The 19,665-nt window shown below is 44.0% G+C and overlaps 1 protein-coding gene across 2 annotated transcripts in view; it reads right to left on the reverse strand.

Annotated features, from left to right (window-relative positions):
• Positions 1–12,735, reverse strand: part of SCAMP5 (secretory carrier membrane protein 5) — a 54,445-nt gene extending 41,710 nt beyond the window's left edge. Inside the window, exon 1 of one of the 2 annotated variants that reach the window (XM_068275622.1) lies at positions 12,715–12,735. The gene's annotated coding sequence lies outside the window, so the exon portion shown is untranslated. Of the gene's footprint in view, positions 1–12,651; positions 12,671–12,714 lie in introns of those variants that run through there. The other variant, XM_068275623.1, reaches the window with a different exon arrangement.
• Positions 12,736–19,665: the final 6,930 nt, after the last annotated feature.

The raw sequence follows: 19,665 nt of genomic DNA on the forward strand, positions 1-19,665 counted from the left end.
CATTCCTATGTCCATGAAGATCACATACCATGTGTGCAGAGTGTGTAAAATCAAACAGCATCACAGATGTAAAAAAAAATAAGCACAGAGCGCCTCAGAAAAGTACGACGAGATAAAGCTACACTCAGCTTTCAAATTCTGCATTGACACAGGTTTAAACAGATCGGAACATACAGATGTATGCAGTTTGAAAATGAGCCAATCAAGTTCCACCTAGGCAGTAACTGATTGGTCCACTTTCAAGCTGCATACATTTGCATTGAAAATTTGCATAATCTTGCATCAACTAATAATTTGCATCTCAATGACCATCCATTAGTTATCTCTTAATATATTTATTTATTCTATCCTAGTCACTAAAATTCCTGCTATTACAGGGTTACTTTACTTTTACACAATGACTTGAAAGGCTCTAGCAGTGGTGTAGCAAAGAAGCTATGGGTTCTAAGGCTCCTTGCTCCTTTGCAAATTGCATTCCAAAACAATCACAATGGAACACAGTGGTGCAACCATACAGTAAGGCATACAGTATAATGAAAGTATGCCTCACTGCACCTGTAAACACGCATGCTGCTCTATAAAATGCACTGCATACTCCTGACAGAACAGGTCGCACCCCAATCAATGTAATAACCCCATAGGAATATTATTGCAAAGGCTTGTTATGTTGTGACACAATAGACACAATGTGAAAGGAGCCTAAGGGTTGGGACCCACCGGGGTGCACCAAAGCCTACCTCCCCTGGGTGTAAATGAGGATGACATTCGCAAGCACCTGTCAAGGATGAATGCGAGGAAAGCTTCAGGCCCGGATGGAGTGTCACCAGCCTGTGTAAGAACTTGTGCATGGCAGCTAGCTCCTGTTCTCTCCTCCATCTTCAACAAATCCATCCAGGAAGGCAAAGTTCCAGCATGCTTCAAGAGATCCACCATCATTCCTGTCCCCAAAAAGCAGGGTGTCCCTGACCTCAACAACTTCAGGCCGGCAGCTCTCACATCTGTCATGATGAAAACCTTTGAAAGCATAGTTCTGCCCCTCCTAAAACGTTCCACTGAGGCCCTGCTGGACCCGTTCCAGTTTGCATACAGAGCGAACAGGTCCACTGATGATGCCATATACATCTGCCTGGAGCTCATCAATGAACACCTAGACAGGCCAAACTCCTACGCCAGGATCCTCCTACTCGACTTTAGCTTGCCGTTTAACACCATCAGCCCCCAAATACTACAGGAGAACCTTGCAGCCCTTGGGGTCCACCCCACCCTATGCCAGTGGATCACAGACTTTTTGAGCAACAGATCCCAGGCCATCAAGCCGGACACTATTATCTCGCAATCAAGGACTACCAATATAGGGGCCCCTCAAGGATGTGTTCTATCTCCATTCTTAAACAACTCAGTTCCACGGCGAACTCTGTCAAAGTCATCAAGTTTGCTGATGATACAACCATAGTTGGCCTCATCTCCGGGGATGATGAGCAGGAATACCGCAACCAGGTTGACAGAATCTGCATCTGGTGCAGGGAGAACGGCCTAGTCCTCCATACCACTAAAATAGTAGAGTTGATTGTTGACTTTAGAAAACACGCTGTCACCCCACCTCCAATCTGCACTGATGGTACAGAAGTGGTAAGGGTTCCCTGCGCATGTCTTCTAGGCACTACAATCTCCAAGGACCTAACCTGGAGAGCCAACACGTCCACCACTCAGAGGAAAGCCCAGCAGAGGCCATTTTTCCTACACCAACTGAAGAAGTTCGGGATGGCGCGCCGCGAGGGAGATTCCGATGAGCTTCTACACAGTCACAATTGAATCTGTCCTCTGCTCCTCCATCCTGGTCTGGTACGCTGGCTCCTCCGCCAGTGACAGACACAAACTACAGATGGTCATAAGATCAGCAGAGAAAATCATCGGGAAATCACTCCACTCACTAGATCAACTCTACAACTCCAGACCCCTGAGGATCCTCAATGACCCGTCTCACCCAGGCTTCCGCTTCTTCCAGCGGCTCCCCTTGGGCCGGAGATTCTGGCCCATCTACACCAGGACTGCAAGACACAGGAATAGCTTCTTTCCCTCAGCTGTCAACTCTTTGAACTCCCTTATCCGCCCCCTTCAAGGACAACTGAAGTGAGAGGGAAATGGAGGCTGCCATATTTATTTCCATCTAAGCAATGCCAGTTGCCAGGCCCTCCTGCTGATCCTCTGCCTCTAATACTATTAGCCATAGCCCCTGAACAAGCATGCAGCAGATCAGGTGTTTCTGACATTAATGTCAGATCTGACAAGACTAGCTGCATGCTTGTTTCTGGTCTTATTCAGATACTACTGCAGGGAAATAGACCAGCAGGGCTGCCAGGCAACTGGTATTGATTAAAAGGAAATAAATATAGCAGCCTCCGTATACCTCTTACTTCAGTTCCCCTTTAAGGTTTTTTGGATAAACTGCTGTAATTGTTCTCTTATCGTATTGTATGTCTTGTTCCCAGGGCTGTGGAGTCGAAGTCGTGGAGTCGAAGTCGTGGAGTCGGGGCAATTTTGGGTGCCTGGAGTCGGAAAAAAATGCACCGACTCCGACTCCTAATAAATTTAAACTGTAATTAAAATAGAAAATATGATAAAATATTTTATTTCTCAGATAATAGTTATCATAAATAATTTATATATACAGTAATAGCTGTGCTTAGTCCACAAAAATGAAATAAACCAATCAAAATTAGTTACTTGTGCTGCTTCAATAAAGCAGTCCCCGTATTTTTAAATTCAGATATACATATCTGATTGTGACTGTATAGTATATATGATGTGTACACAGGAATCTCTTATATATACTAAATAATATCTATGCTGTAAGAATAAAGCCTGATGTATAGCCGTGTCACTAATAGAGATGGTCAATGAGATGGAAATACTTCTGCGTTGATGCTGATTTATGCAAATGTATGCACTCTCTTTGCTCATGAAATCAAATAATTTGATATGTTGTTAAAATTTGGTTTGGTGACTACGAATTAAATGGTACCTGAGACGGATGAAAAGAAAAGTTTTATAAATACCTGTGGATTCCTTCAGCCCCCTTCAGGCCAATTAGTCCATCGCTGTCCACCTCCACCACCTGGATCTTCTGCTATGAGTCCCGGTAATTAGGCCAGTCATCGCAGTCCGGCCAGGTGCCGCTCCTACAGCCAGGAGCATTCTGCACCTGCGCAATAGTGCTGTGCATGTGTAGTACGCTCCCGGCGGCGGAGTGTGTGCATGCGCACTACGCCAGACTAACTCAAGTACCTGGATTCATAGCACAAGATCCAGGTGGCGGAGGAGGACAGCGAGGGACTAATTAGCCTGAAGGGGGCTGGAGGAAGCCCCAGGTATGTATAAAAACTTTAATTTCATCTGTCTCAGGTTTACTTTGTTACACAGTAGTACTATACTCTACATATACACGCCCCACAGAGCTGCAGGGAATCCACTGAGAATGTTGTGCACATTGAACACAGAGGTGTTGTCTATCACCCATAAATCTGGTTCAGATTGTGTATGAAGAATGTGTAATAGAGGAAGAATCTCCTCATTCCCCTGCAGAGTACCTGCACATCACTCTTACATGTACCCACAGGCGGCCTGATAAGATGTTCTTTGTTCCGGTCTGTACCTTTTACAAGTACTCTTACCAAGGACTAGTTTTAGTCTATGACTAAAGGGAATAAATATGGCAGTCTCCATATCCTTCTCACTTCAGTTGTCTCTTGAAATTCCTAAGCGTTGGCAGTTAAGATACGAATTTCATGTTACATACTTTCAAATCAACAAGATTGTAATATGCAAATTAGAGGAGTCGGAGAGTCGGAGTCGGTGGATTTTTGTACCGACTCCACAGCCCTGCTTGTTCCACACCTAGCCCTGTACATGCCAAAACCCAATTCCGGGCACGACCCAGTCGTGCTTGGCGAAATAAAAGATTCTGATTCTGAAAAAGATTCCGATTTTGGCAGCATTTTGTGATGGCCGACAATTGCTGGCAATTCCAATGAAAGTGAGCTGTGGGGAACTCACTAGTGCAATTGCGATTAGGGGTAATCGCAAGACATGCAGCATTTTAAGCTTGTTTGCGCTCAATGCTGTGTATAGTAGCGCTGCAAAATCGATTTGAAAAGTGATTTTACATGCGAGTGATTAGGAATTTAAATAAAGTTAATTATACTTACCGGGTGTCCTTTTTTCCAGCTTCTGTCCGTAGCCCCACCCCCTAGCAGAAGAGGTCACAGGCGCTTCTCTGATTGGTCCTAGAGAAGCACTAAAAACCACTTTATTTAGGTGGGGGGGGGGGCGGTTGCTGGACATCTGGTAAGTATAGTAGAGTTTATTGGAAAAAAACAAAGCTTGAATCACTAATCGGAAGCGCTGTATAGTTTACTGTATGAGTAATTGCAGTACATGTAGCATTTTAAGCGTATTTGCACTCAGGGCTAAGTATAGAAGCACTGCAAAATCACTTTTGCAGCAATTTGAGGGGCCGAGCGATTAAATTTTAAATAAAAACGTTACTATACTCACCAGCAGGGCTGTGGAGTCGGTCCAAAAATTCACCGACTCCTCAGTTTAGGATTCCACCGACTCCAACTCCTCTAATTTGCATATTACAATTTTGTTGATTAAAAGTATGTAACGTGAAATTCGTCTCTAACTGCCAACGCTTAGGAATTTTACAAGACAACTGAAGTGAGAAGGATATGTAGACTACTATATTTATTCCCTTTAGACTAAAACTAGTCCTTGGTAAGAGTACTTGTAAAAGGTACAGACCGGAACAAAGAACATCTATCAGGCCCTAGGCAATGTAAGTGTGTGTGCATGTAAGGCCACATACACACATCAGACCATAGTCTTTGGAAAATGAAAGATCACAGACCAATTTTATCCCCTTCATGTAGTATGAGAGCCATACTCTACACAGTCTATTCTATGGAGCTGAACTCCCCATCAGAAAAAAATCTTTGCAAGATGCTGCACACACAGATGCTGTACATATGCAACAGATCAGTTCCTGCAAAAGATCTGTTCCTGCTAAAGATCAGTTCCTGCAAATTGCATTCATAGTCTATGATATCTGCAGATCACCATACACACCTTGTTTAACTGACATTCATCTGCAGATCAGACAATCATCTGCAGATCTGAAAATCCATCCTGGTGGATCTGATCTGCAGATGAATGTCTGTTAAACAAGGTGTGTATGATGATCTGCAGATATCATAGACTATGAATGCATTTTGCAGGAACTGATCTTTTGCAGGAACAGATCTGTTGAATGTCTACAGCATCTGTGTGTGCAGCATCTTGCAAAGATTTCTGTCTGATGGGGAGTTCAGTTCCATAGAATAGACTGTGTAGGTATGGTTCTCATACTACATGGAAGGGGGTAAAATTGGTCTGTGATCTTTCACTATGATCAGACTATGGTCTGATGTGTGTATGAGCCTTAAGAATGATGTGCAGGTACTCTGCAGGGGAATGAGGAGATTCTTCCTCTATTACACATTCTTCATGCACAATTTGAACCAGGTTTATGGGTGATAGACAACACCTCTGTGTTCAATGTGCACAACATTCTCAGTGGATTCCCTGCAGCTCTGTGGGGAGTGCATATGTAGAGTATAGTACTACTGTGTAACAAAGTAAACCTGAGACAGATGAAATTAAAGTTTTATACATACCTGGGGCTTCCTCCAGCCGCCTTCAGGATAATCAGTCCCTCGTTGTCCTCCTCCACCACCTGGATCTTCTGGTAGGAGTCCAGGTACTTGAGCCAGTCAGGCGTAGTGCGCATGCACACACTCCGCCGCCAGGAGCATACTACACCTGTGCAGCACTATTGCGCAGGTGCAGAATGTTCCTGGCTGTGGGAGCGGCACGTAGCTGGACTGCGCTGACTGGCTGAATTAACAGGACTCATAGCAGAAGATCCAGGTGGTGGAGGACAGCAAGGGACTGATTGGCCTGAAGGGGGCTGGAGGAAGCCCCAGGTATGTATAAAACTACTTTTCATCCGTCTCAGGTACCCTTTAATCTGTAGTCACCAAACCAAATTTTAATAACATATCAAATTATTTGATTTCATGAGCAAAGGGAGTGCATACATTTGCATAAATCAGCATCAATGCAGAATTATTTCCATCTCATTGACCATCTCTATTAGTGACACGGCTACACATCAGGCTTTATTCTTACAGCATAGATGTTATTTAGTACATATAAGAGATTCCTGTGTACACATCATATATACAGTCACAATCAGATGTGTATATTTGACCTTAAAAATACGGGGACTGCTTTATTGAAGCAGCACAAGTAACTAATTTTGATTGGTTTATTTCATTTTTGTGGACTAAGCACAGCTATTACTGTATATATACTGTATATATACATTATTTTTAATGACTATTATCTGAGAAATAGAACATTTTATCATATTTTCTATTTTAATTACAGTTACAAATTCATTAGGAGTCGGTGCATTTTTTTCCCGACTCCGACTCCAGGCACCCAAAATTGCCCTGACCCCGACTCCACAGCCCTGCTCACCAGGTGTCTGAATTTCCGGCTTCCATCCGTAGCCCCGCTCCCTAAAGGAAGAGGTCACAGGCGCTTCTCTGATTGGTCCTAGAGAAGCGCCAATGGCCTCTCCCTTTAGGGGCTGGGGCTACAGAAGGAAGCCGGACATCTGGGGAGTATAATAAAGCTGGTTTAAACAATAAAAAAACAACCAAACAAAAAACCATATTGCTAATCGGAAACACTGTACGGTTGTACTAGCGACCTTTTCTAACCGCTTGTAATTTGAAAAGCTCTTGATAATGTTATCCTATGTGTGTGATCCCAATCTTGAGGGATGTGATTTTTTTTTTTTTTTTAATCTCCCATAGCATTGCATTAGCAAGAGCTTTTCAAATCACAAGTGCTTAGATAAGCACTGCTAGTGAGTCCCAGGCCTTGGGGCCCTTTTCTAATTTACACTGCATTGATATTCCGGGTGTATGATGGGACTATGGTGCTTTTGCATTTGCACCAGGCAAAAAAAAATAAAAAAAAATGCCGGGAATCACTGAGTCCCAGTGAAAAGCAAAAATTGCATAGCGGTGTGATTGCTATGTGGTTTTCCTGCTCTCCTATACAAAATACAGGAGCTGAATCACACACAAAACGTGGCAGGATGACTATTGCACACACTTATAGAAACCGTTACTGTGGTTTCTGGCAGGTTTGTTGTACCTGGCATTCGGATCATAAAACATCAGCAGTGGAAAAGGGGCCCTTTCAAACTGCTGATGTGGACAAGGCCTTGTCCACATTGCGTTCCGTTTTCGGGTCCGTCCGCGTTGGGCTGTTTTAGAGGCGTCTTTTTCCCCCCGATTCCTGGCACTTGGGTGGGCGATTCGTTTTTGTGCTTAGCGGTTTTCTAAGCGTTTTTTCCAAGCGGTTTTGTAATTCACTCCCTGATGCAAGTTAGGAAGCGAACTCTTTGACCCCGAAAAAGAATAAATACAATGGGCTCGATTCACAAAGCGGTGATAACCCAGTTATCACGCCTAAAAGACTTTAGGCGTGATAAGCTTTGCACTAGCAAAGTTATCACCTCTTTGTGCTCTAACTCGCGCGAAGCTCCCGCGCGCAAAGTCCCATAGGGCTTAATGGGCACTTCGCGGTGCGCTACGCGCGCAAAACTTTGCGTGCGGGAGTTCGCGCAAATTTCTTCAGATCACGCCTAAACCAAGTTTAGGCGTGATAAAGGGCTTTTCACAGGCGTGCAAAGTGTTTGCACCGCTTTGTGAATCAGGCCCAATGTATTTATTCTTAAAAACGTGAACGCAATCGCTACACAAAGCAATTTTGTGAGCGTTTTGCGTTTCTCCTATACTTTCCATTGAGGCGGAATCGGCAATTTTAAAAACCACATGCGGGTGAAAAAAAAAGCCGAAAACGCCTGCAGTGTGAACAAGGCCTAAGGCTGCTTTCACAGTAAGACGTTACAGGCGCACGTTAGTGCAGCCTGTAACGCTCCCCAACGCACAGCAATGTAACTGCAATGGGCTGTTCACAGTGCCCACGTTGCGTTAAATTGTAACGCTGCACGTCAATCTAGAGTGCAGCATGCTATAGCGTTAGAGCGGCTTTGCCGCGTTAGCCTGCTTGCACAGGCGCAGTGATTAGCCACGTGGCTAATTAATATTCACTGCACTGTGCTGACGTCACTGGCGGGACCACGTGATGCGGAGTGTTCCGCTCACGTGGTTTCCACCAGCGCATGCGTACTATAGTACACATCACGGACGCATCAAAGGGCCGCTTAACGCTCTTTGCTAACGTCCTCTGCCACCACCACCATGCGTTGCGTTAGGTGCACGTTATGCGACCTTAACGTAGCACCTAACGCAACATCTTAGTGTGTAAGTAGCCTAAAGGGACACTGAGCAGCGGTAAAACTAAAGGACAACTGAAGTGAGAAATATATGGAGGCTGCCATATTTATTTCCTTTTATACAATACCTGTTGCCTGGCAGTCCTGTTGGTTTATTAGGATGCAGTAGTGTCTGAATAATGGCAGAAACAAGCATGAAGTTAATCTTTCAGATCTGACAATAATGTCAGAAACACCTTAACTGCACATGCTTGTTCAGGGTTTATGGCTAAAAGTATTAGAGGCAGAGGATCAGCAGTGCAGCCAGACAACTGTTATTGCTTAAAAGGAAATAAATATGGTAGCGTCCATATCTCTCTTAAGCAAATCTGGACTTACCTGGGGCTTCCACCAGCCCCCCATAGCCCGCAAGGTTCTTCGGTGTCCTCGGCTGAAGTTAAGCATGCGCAGGCACCCAGTGCGTCATTGTGCCCGTCTCTGTAAGAGTCCTGCGCATGGAATTTTATCAGGGCTGTGGAGTCGGTCCAAAAATCCACCGACTCCGACTCCTCAGTTTAGGATTCCACCGACTCCGACTCCACGACTCCGACTCCTCTAATTTGCATATTACAATTTTGTTGATTAAAAGTATGTAACATGAAATTCGTCTCTTAACTGCCAACGCTTAGGAATTTTACAAGACAACTGAAGTGAGAAGGATATGTAGACTACTATATTTATTCCCTTTAGACTAAAACTAGTCCTTGGTAAGAGTACTTGTAAAAGGTACAAACCGGAACAAAGAACATCTATCAGGCCCTAGGCAATGTAAGTAAGGGTACATGTAAGAATGATGTGCAGGTATTCTGCAGGGGAATGAGGGGATTGTAAACAGACAACACCTCTGTGTTCAATGTGCACAGCATTCGCAGTGGATTCCCTGCAGCTCTGTGGGGAGTGCATATGTAGAGTATAGTACTACTGTGTAACAAAGTAAACCTGAGACAGATGAAATTAAAGTTTTATACATAACTGGGGCTTCCTCCAGCCGCCTTCAGGATAATCAGTCCCTCGTTGTCCTCCTCCACCACCTGGATCTTCTGCTATGAGTCCAGGTACTTGAGCCAGTCAGGCGTAGTGCACATGCACACACTGCGCCGCCAGGAGCATACTACACCTGTGCAGCACTATTGCGCAGGTGCAGAATGTTCCTGGCTGTGGGAGCGGCATGCGGCCGGACAGCGCTGACTGGCTAAATTACCAGGACTCATAGCAGAAGATCCGGGTGGTGGAAGACAGTGAGGGACTGATTAGCCTGAAGGGGGCTGGAGGAAGCCCCAGGTATGTATAAAACTTTACTTTTCACCCGTCTCAGTTTACCTTTAATTTGTAGTCACCAAACCAAATTTTAATAACATATCAAATTATTTGATTTCATCAGCAAAGGGAGTGCATACATTTGCATAAATCAGCATCAATGCAGAATTATTTCCATCTCGTTGACCATCTCTATTAGTGACACGGCTACACATCAGGCTTTATACTTACAGCATAGATGTTATTTAGTGTATATAAGAGATTCCTGTGTACACATCATATATACAGTCACAATCAGATATGTATATCTGACTTTAAAAATACAGGGACTGCTTTATTGAAGCAGCACAAGTAACTAATTTTGATTGGTTTATTTCATTTTTGTAGACTAAGCACAGCTATTACTGTATATATACTGTATATATACATTATTTTTAATGACTATTATCTGAGAAATAGAACATTTTATCATATTTTCTATTTTAATTACAGTTACAAATTCATTAGGAGTCGGAGTCGGTGCATTTTTTCCCGACTCCGACTCCAGGCACCCAAAATTGCCCGACTCCACGACTCCGACTCCACAGCCCTGAATTTTATTGCCCAAGCTGTTCTTAAAACTCTGGAAAACCCTGGTGATCACAAATGGTCTTTAAAATGCTCTTGGTGTGAAACAGCCCTAAGGCCTGGAACCCACTGAAATCAGCAAACGCAAAACGCAACCGCTAGCGTTTTGTCTGAGCGGTTTGCAAGCGGATTCATGCGCGTTTTTGGTCGTGTTTTGCAACATTGTATTTTTTTGCCCAGCGGGTGCGTAGCGTTTTGCGTTTTTATCCTGATTGGTCCTGTGAATTATTTTTAATTTTGTTACAGTGTGCTGAACCGCAAAACGCTAGCAAAACCGCTCAGTTTAGGTTTTGCTGAGCGTTTCTGCTAGCGTTTCAATACTTTACATTGAAGCGCTAACGCTCCCAAAATGCTGCAGGTCCTGCGTTTGCGTTTCTGGGAAACGCAAACGCTCCTGTGGAAGTTGCCCCATCCATTAACATTAGCCCAGCGTTTTGGCAAACTGCTAGCGTATCACAGTGCTGCCAAAACGCTGCCAAAAGCGCTCCTGTGGGTTCCAGCCCTAAGGCTTTGTTCACATCTAAAAACGAAACCCAAACTCAAGCGTTTTGCGTTTTTGTGCGGTTTTTTTTGTAGCCCCCCCCCCCCCCCGAGCGCTCTACTGCGCGCTGCATTTTTGTTAAAAGCACTTTTCTGAGTACTTTTCCGGAGCAGTTTTTAAATTCACTCCCTGACGCACGTCAGGAAGTGAACTCTTTGACCTGGAAAAGAATAAATACAATGCATTTATTCTTAAAAAACAAATGCAATCACTGCACAAAGCGATTTTGTGAGCGTTTGAGTTTTTCCCATACCTTCCATTAAGGCAAAAACTCTCTCATAGGGAATCATTGTACAAGCGTTTTTAGGGCGATTTTGAAAATTGTCTGCTCTTGGAAAAAGGGCAAAAACGTCCTTAGTGTAAACGAGACCTTTTGTTCACACTAGGGACACTTATCTAAGCACCAGTGATTTGAAAAGCACTTGTTAATGTAATGCAAAGAATGATTTTTAAAGAGACACTGAAGCGAAAAAAAATATATGATATAATGAATTGGTTGTGTACTATGAATAATTACTAGAAGATTAGCAGCAAAGAAAATATTCTCATATTTTTATTTTCAGGTATATAGTGTTTTTTCTAACATTGCATCACTCTATAATATGTCCAGATTACACAACACTCAGCATTCAAAATGAGTCTTTCAGAGCAGTCTGTGAAGTAATAAACTCTTCTCTGCTAGAGGAAAAGTAAACAATTCAATTACAGTTCAGATAATAAAAGTCAGATAACAGCCCTCTCCAAGACTAAGTTGGTTGGAGAGCTTAATAGCTTTTTTGCATAGAGATAACAACTGGAGTTTCTCAACTCTTCCTGCACTGGAAACAATTAGACTGATGTATCTGATCTTAATGTTTTTTTTCTTAGCTGTACTACACATACAAATCATAATATCATCATTTTTTTTTCGCTTCAGTGTCTCTTTAAGGCTGCGTTCACAGTGGTTGTGGCGTTGTGGTGCAACCATCAACCCGGAACGTCGCACTGCGATGCGCCATTTAGGCAATGTTTACAGTGCAGTATGTCATATGGCATCCCAACACACTGCATGCAGTGCGTTAACACAAAACGTGTGCATTAACAGTGACCGTGAAGCCTACTTTTCATTGACTGTATGCAATACAACGCACAGATAACATGCGGCACTGGGAACCTATGCTTAAAAAAAACTCACATCTCACAAGTGAGAACACAAACATAGCATTACATTTTTAAGTCACTCGTAGTGTGAACCAGCCCCAATGCTAGTTTTATATGGGGCCTCCTCAAGCACTGGATACAAGACATTTGATGTGCAGAACCAAAACCTGCCAAGGACAGCTGCAGTATTAGAGACCTGTATTTGTTGAAGGTGGAACAATTACCACCATTTATAGCACATATAGAACTGATTATTACCCGTACAGAATGAATGAAAATCTAATATGTTTTTTGAAGAAGGGACCCTGGTGGGCCCTAAAGCATGCAAGCTCTGCATCCCCAATTGCTTTGCCACTGACCTCTACAATGTAAGCTGAATTGAGCTTGGTCTTTTTTCTCTTGTATTCTGGCTCGGATTTAGATGCAGATGTAAGTGTCATCTGCACCCTCTACTTATTGCACAACATCAATGTAATAGGCCGGTGCTCCAACACCGGTGCTTCATAAATGAAAGATAAAATAAATAAGTACAATATCTGGATGCTCATTTCCTTTCCAGCCACAGAGATCGAATGTCATCTCATTTGTTTTCCAGCGAGTCCATCACACATGCATAAATAAATGCACTCACCCAGCAGACAATGCAGGACAGCACACAGTATATCTGTGATATTACACATTCATTTGCTCATACCTCTTTTATGGAAAAGATTCCCTTCTCTGCAACAGCCAAAAGGACTACAACAAACCTGATGACGTTACGACCACCCCTCCTGTAATCTAGCATGTAACAGGAAGGGGTTGCCAGCTCTTGCCAGGGGCACCATGGGAGTTGTAGTTTCGACCACAGGGTCACTCAGTCTCAGATCAGTCATGTGATTAGCTCTAAACGACTTGTGCAGAGAAGTATGATTTGTGGTGGTCACACCAGAGCGATTCTAGGCATGTAGCGGTTTTGGGTGCCTTTTTGTGTAGCAGATTACACATATTGTTACAGCTTAGGGCCCGTTCACACTTACGATCGCAGAACGCTGGCGTTCTGCAGGAGTGATTTTCCCGCGATTAGCGTGGAAAAATCACTGGACACTGCGGCGGTTTTGGAGAGATCGCGATTAGCGTGCTATGCACGCTAATCACGATCGCAAATCGCGGAACGCTCGTCGCCGGCAAACCGCTGCATGCAGCGCGGTTGCGGTTATCGCTAACCGCAACCGCGGCAGTAAGAACACGGCCACTAGCTACAATGTGTAGCGGTTCTTGCAGAACCGCTAGCGGTTTGCCGTGAGCGGGAATCGTGCGATTCCCGCTCAGGTGTGAACGGGCCCTTACTGAACAGCTTCTATAACAAAAATGCCTGGCAAACCGCTCTGATCGGGCCCTTTTCCACTAGCAATCGCAATCACAAATCACAAACGCCAGTGATTGCGATTTTTCATTAAATTCTGTTATTTTCATTTGCATTGCATTATCATTGTAAAAATCGCTCCAGAATGCGATTTCCAAATCGAATCACTGTAGCGGAAAATACTTCTCGTGATTTCTATGATAAAGTAACAACCCTAGCGATTTAAAAATCACTAGCGATTTGCGATTCAGCAATCGCTCTAGTGGAAAAGGGCCCATCTAGCGTTTTTCAAAGCGGTTTGCGGTTTTCCTATACTTTAAACATTGAGGACGAAACGCTTCAGAAAACTGCAAATGTGCAGCAGGAGGCACGTTTGCGGTTTGGAAAAAACCTCAAACCGCTGGTGTGCACCATCCCATTGAAATACATTAGCCAAGCATATTCACAGGCGGATGCGGCCGGCGGATCGCACCTAAAACCGCTCAGTGTGCACTGGGCCTCAGTGTGTATATAATAACACTTGTCAACACACCTTTGCACACATTATTGAGTGAGAAACATCGATGAATTCCCAAAATGCAAACGCACTGTGATGCGGTTGCAATCTTTGCACTTTTCATCTGTTGATTCATTTTTTTCCATGTCAAGTCATATTATTATTGTGTGAAATTCTTACCTGTACCCATACTTAGGAAACTGCTTCTTCATCCAATAAGTAAATCTAACTGCCACAGAGTAATGCCATCACGTGTCAAAAACGTGGCAAGCGCGGTGTTACCAAACTCTGCATGTAATTGCAGTCGAATGGCACTTGTGGCCTGCAGGCTAACCTGCCTGACAAATGAGAAGTTCAGCCGCCCATGGAAAGGATGCCTAAAATACGTTAGTGTGAGTGGCCATGAATTGGAGAAGAGAAATAATCTTTGGCGGTTTTCTTATTTAAAGGGAACGTAAACTGAGAAGGATATGGATTTTTCCTTTTAAAAGAATACCAGTTGCCTGACTCTCCTGCTTATCCTGTGTCTCTAACACTTTAGCCACAGCCCCTCAACAAGCATGCAGATCAGGTGCTCTGACTGAAGTCAGACTGGATTAGCTGCATGCTTGTTTCAGGTGTGTGATTCAGCCACTACTGCAGCCAAAGAGATCAGCAGGACTGCCAGGCAACTGGTACTGTTTAAAAGGAAACATTCATATCCCTCTCGGTATAGGTTCCCTTTAGTTTTAAGAATGAAAAGAATAGATTTGAAGCACATTAATAAAATATTTTATTGCTGATCAGTAGGAATCTATAATGCAATCCCTGCCTGGCACCATGGATGAGCTCAAGATGAAATCCGAATGGGTTTCATTTGGATTTCATCCAGATAATTTGTGCAGCTGAGCGGGGGTTAAGTTACTCAGGAGCCGTCCTCTTTAATGCGTCCCGCAGTGCGTTACCACAAAACAGGCGTTAACAGTGAAAGTGAAGCATACTTTTCATTGACTGCATGCTTCACTGTATGCAACACAACGTGTGGATAACAATGTTGCATGACTTTCCTATTCTGCTGCATTCCTGAGAAGGGCTATTAAATAAATAAGAATAAGCCCTACATGGGATTGTGTCAATCAGAAGGGTGTTATTTTAGTGTTATATATCCCTGTCAGAAGTTTAACATGCATGAGGTACCTGTGCTGCTGATTGGTTCCTCCCTTAGGTACCGGTTGCGGGGTAAGAAAACGTAGCTAAGGTTAGGATTGGTCGGCAGGTGACAGGGGCGTAGCTAGAAATGACTGGGCCCCATAGCAAATTTTTTGTATGGGCCCCCCCCCCCCCCCCCGCCGCCACCCCCTCCCCCCATTTCACCAGAAAATAATTGTAAAGTGAGCAGCATTTCACCAGAAATGAATTGTAAAGTGGGCAGCGTTTCACCATAAATAATTCAGGGCTGTGGAGTCGGTACAAAAATCTTCCGACTCCAACTCCTCAGTTTATGAAACCATGATTCCAACTCCGACTCCAGATACCCAAAATGGCTCCGACTCCTCGACTCCAACTCCTTAGTCTAATACTTAACAGGGCTGTAGATTTTGTACAGAAATCATCCGACTCCGACGTTTATGAAATCAACGACTCCGACTCCAACTCCGAGTGCCCAAAATTGCCCCGACTCCTCAGCCCTGAATTAATCGTAAAGAGAGCAGCATTTCACAATAAATTAATTGTAAAGAGAGCAGCATTTCACCAGAAAATATTTGTAAAGAGAGCAGCATTTCACCAGAAAATAATCGCTATGTGGGGGAGCATTCACCAGACAATAATCGTTATATGGGGAGCTATCACCAGACAATAATCGCTATGTGGGGGAGCATCCACCAGACAATAATCGCTATGTGGGGGGGAGCAGTCACCAGACAATAAAAGCTATGTGGGGAGCAGCAGTCACCAGACAATAATCGCTATGTGGGGGGAGCATTCACCAGACAAAAATCATTATATGGGGAGCAGTCACCAGACAATAATCGCTATGTGGGGAGCAGTCACCAGACAATAATCGCTATGTGGGGAGCAGTCACCAGACAATAATCGTTATGTGGGGAGCAATCACCAGAAAATAATCGTTATGTGGGGAGCAATTACCAGAACATAATCGTTATGTGGGGAGCAGCCACCAGAAAATAGTCGCTATGTGGGGAGAATTCACATAATTGTTATGTGCGCAGAAAATAAACCAATCCTCGGAAAGTTTGAGTATGATAAGTGGTCCGAACCGTAGTGGTGAATCGCAATAAAGTGCTTTTATGTGTTATGATGTTTTGTAAAAAAGTTATATACAGTATATTTAATAAAGTTATTTGGACCTCTTTCGCCTGGTGCACACCAGAGGAGTTTTTCTGAGCGTTTTGAGTTTTTAAATCTGCTGCTAATGTTATCCTATGTGTCTGTGCACACTGGAGCAATGAGGTTTTGTAAAAAACCCCATAGCACTACACTGGGAAGAGCTTTTGAAACCTCTAAAAGCTCTTCCCAATGTAATGCTATGGGTTTTTTTACAAAACCTCATTGCTCCAGTGTGCACAGACACGTAGGATAACATTAGCAGCAGATTTAAAAACTCAAAACGCTCAGAAAAACTCCTCTGGTGTGCACCAGGCCTAAAGCCTAGTGCACACCGAGCGGTTTTTGGAGCGATCCGCCGGCCGCATCTGCCTGGAAAAACGCTTGGCTAATGTATTGCAATGGGATGGTGCACACCGGCGGTTTGAGGTTTTTGCCAAGCCGCAAACGCGCCTCCTGCTGGAGGCGCGTTTGTGGATTTCGGAAGCGTTTCGTCCTCAATGTAAGGTATAGGAAAAACGCAACCGCTCTGAAAAACGCTACTTCAGAACGGTTTGCCAGGCATTTTTGTTACAGTAGCTGTTCTGTAACAGCTTTTACTGTAACAATATGTGTAATCTGCTACACAAAAACGCACCCAAAACCGCTAGGCATGTTTAGAAAACCTCTCTAAACATACCTAGAATCGCTCTGAAATCAGCTCCCAAAACCGCTAGCGTATTGCGGATCTGCTAGCGGTTTTGGTGTGCACTATATATATATATATAGTTTATTATATCTTAAGTATTGATGTATTTATTTCAAGGTATTGACTACATTCCCATGCTGTTACAGGGAACCTTAACCTAAAGGCCTTTTTCCACTACACGCAGATTGGATGCAGAAAAACTGACTCCAATGAATGCCTATGGGAAAATCTGCATCAGAAAAATTGCGTTTGGTGGAAACATGCCCATAGGCATTCATTGGAGTCCGTTTTTCTGCATCCAATCTGCGTGTAGTGAAAACAGGCCCTAAGGGTTAACAGTCATGCAGAGAATAACAAGTAACTGTATTTCTGTTCTTTATGTGTTCTCCTCATACAGTCAGCTGCAGAATTTACAAAATTAGTATTACATGCACCAGACTGAATATAATGCTGGGATGGTCCAATGCATTTCTGTTTAGTCACACATACTTTGGGCTCGATTCACCAACCTTTAACACATTCGGTAATGCAGAGATTTTACGGAACATCTTCTCAAACAATTCACTAAAGTTATTACCGCACTGAAAATAAAAATTACAAACTAGCGAGGTAAATTACAGTCTCGTGCACTAAATACCTCACACAGCACATTTCTAATGTCAATTCACAAAGATCAGAGCATTCGCTAAAGCAAGTAAAATCTTCAGTATTTTAAAGACAACTCGAGGTGTGTTCTAAGAACGCTAATTGCACACAGAGGCTGGGTCTGCATATACTGCCCAGCCTCTGTTGCTATTCTGATCACCCCACAGGCCCCCCTGCACTCTTTTTACCCCCCATAAATCATATGCCGAGCTGTCGACACGCAGTGTGTCGCAGCCGGCTGTTTACCTTGCTCCTGTCACTCCTGCCGCTCCCCCGCCTCTTCCATAGCTCCGGTCCCCGCCCGCATCCCTTCCCGCCAATCAGCGGGGAGGGAAGGGACGCGGGCGAGGACCGGCGCTATGGAGGAGGCGGGAGAGTGGTGAGAGTGACAGATGCAAGGAAAATAGCCGGCTGTGTGTCGACAGCTCGGCATATGATTTATGGGGGGCATAGCAGAGCACAGAGGGGGGCCTGTGGGGGGGATCAGTATAGCAACAGAGGCTGGGCAGTATATGCAGATACAGCCTCTGTGTACAATTAGCGTTCTTAGAACCCACCTCGGGTTCTCTTTAAGACCTATCTGGACTAGCTGTTAACAAACTACAACACTGATAGACAATGGGCTCTATTCACAATCACACATGCGGTAAGGCCAGAAACCCATTAGGAGTGATTTCTATTTGCTAGTGATTTGAAAAAGCTCTTGCTAATGCAATGCTATGGGGGATTTTTATAAAATCACATCGCTCAAGTGGGATCACACCCATAGCATTACATTAGCAAATCGCAAATCGCTCAGAAAATCGCTCCTAGTGGGTTTCTGGCCTAAGAGATTTTTTACCACTATATTACCGCCAGTGATCATTTCCACAAGTTTTCCACATTCACTAAAAAATTTCCGAATGCGGGACCAATGCGTAACAAATTGGGGAAACATGCGTAATTACACAGTAAACATGCGGAAACCATGCGTAAAAAAGTGGCATAAAAAAACTTGTCAAATAAATAAATAAATAAAGGGTACTTGTCCGTTAGCCGGACGCATCCGGCAGGTGGCGCTAATCAGGGGCGTAGCAATAGGGGGTGCAGAGGTAGCGACCGCATCGGGGCCCTTGGGCCAGAGGGGCCCTGAAAGGCCCTTCCTCAACTACAGTATTAGCTCTCTATTGGTCCTGTGCTCAAAATAATAACTTCTATAGATACTTTGAATACTAGTAATCATTAACAAGCTGTTCTCCATCCCCTTCTTGCACCTCTGACACTGTAGTTGCCATTGGCAGATTTTGGTGCGCCGTATCAATTGTTATGTATAGTGTGCTTGGGGGGCCCATGTAAAACTTGCATCGGGGCCCACAGCTCCTTAGCTACGCCACTGGCGCTAATTACTATTCCCCCTCCACGCCGACATGGATAGTAGGGAAAGATGTAACTCTGGTGGAGTTTTGTCGCCACCTGCTGGATGCGCCCGGCTGAAGGATAAGTACCAAATAAAGTCCAGCAAACACAGTGCTCAAGGCTCCAGACTAAGGGACTCCGAGCACCTCTCATGGGCATGCCTTTAAGACTCTGACTACTTCTGCAAAGTACTTAAATATGCATACCTTTCTGTAGCTCGTGCTCTCCTTTTTCATTTGATGCCTGAGTTGCTGTTCTACACCAAATTGTTTTTGTTCGATTTCAATTTAAAAATCACGGCTGCCATCTTGGCTATGTTATAACTTCCGGGTCACCCCTGCCTTCTCTGTTAGAGAAGTGCTTCACTGAATGAAGCAGGAAGAGGAAGTGACACGCATGGCCATTGCAAGAGGCTCCTCCAGAGGGGTCATAGCACGACTTTGTTGGAAGTCGTCTGTCTTAAAGGCATGCCCATGAGAGGTGCTCGGAGTCCGTCAATGGGAAGCATAATATATCACCAAGTACTAGTAGGTGATATAAAATCAGTAGTTAAGTCAGAAACAATTTTACACATGCGGTAAATAATCATACGTACAATTTTGTGAATGGCATGGTCTTATATCAGTCGGGAATTTACCGCAAGTGCATTTGTGCATGCGGAAAATGATTGTGAATAGAGCCCAATGCAGGCAGAAGACAGCCAATAGGAAGAGTCTCCTGGTCCCTGCTTCTTACCCATTTGAGACACTAC

Source organism: Hyperolius riggenbachi, chromosome 3 (assembly GCF_040937935.1).
Source record: "Hyperolius riggenbachi isolate aHypRig1 chromosome 3, aHypRig1.pri, whole genome shotgun sequence".
NCBI classification, from domain to species: Eukaryota; Metazoa; Chordata; class Amphibia; order Anura; family Hyperoliidae; genus Hyperolius; species Hyperolius riggenbachi.